This window comes from Octopus bimaculoides, chromosome 10, assembly GCF_001194135.2.
Source record: "Octopus bimaculoides isolate UCB-OBI-ISO-001 chromosome 10, ASM119413v2, whole genome shotgun sequence".
Taxonomy (NCBI): Eukaryota; Metazoa; Mollusca; class Cephalopoda; order Octopoda; family Octopodidae; genus Octopus; species Octopus bimaculoides.
Genome location: NC_068990.1, coordinates 28,564,957 through 28,565,779, shown reverse-complemented (window position 1 = coordinate 28,565,779; position 823 = coordinate 28,564,957).

Sequence of the window (823 nt, the reverse complement as noted above, 5' to 3'; positions counted from 1 at the left end):
TATATATATATATATATATATATATATTGTTGTACTTGGGGATGGTCATATTGCCAATACAACTACATGCTTAACTGTACACATGTGTGCGTGTACGCCCTAAGATTCTCTCTCTCACACACATAAACACATAAACACGCATACATAAATATCTATATATACATATTGTTTTGTGCCAAGTTTCAGACTCTCTACTCACACGCACATTCTATCAAACACAAGCATACAAGTTTAGGAAATTTTCTATGATGTTTTCCCTTGTGTTAACATCATGCCTTTGATTGTCACTAATCAAAACCGTTACACCCCGCAAACACCGACATACACCCCACCGCCGATATGTCTACCTGCCTCAACACCCAACGGCATCTGCATTCAGCAAGCTTACCTGCCTGCCACCACCCGTTTACTATCCATACATCTCCGTCACCAGCATACGTTTCATCGGTGTTCTTATTGCAAACACAATCTCCTTCCCGTCCCATTCCTGTCCTCCATTCACCGACATATTAACTGTTCCAGTGGAAGCTCTTAACAATACAACGCAATAATAATATGCAGAGATGTGATTAATACTTTGTTCGCTGTTGCCGAGTTTGATTGAATTAACTGAATGCGTTTTAATTTTACACAAAAATAACCAGTCAGTATACACACACACACACACACACACACACACACACACACACATATGTATGTATGTATGTATGTATGTGTATCTGCGCTGTATATGTGTGTTGTATATATATATATATATATACATACGTACATACATATATATATATGTGTGTATGTATGTGTATATACATACATACATATATAT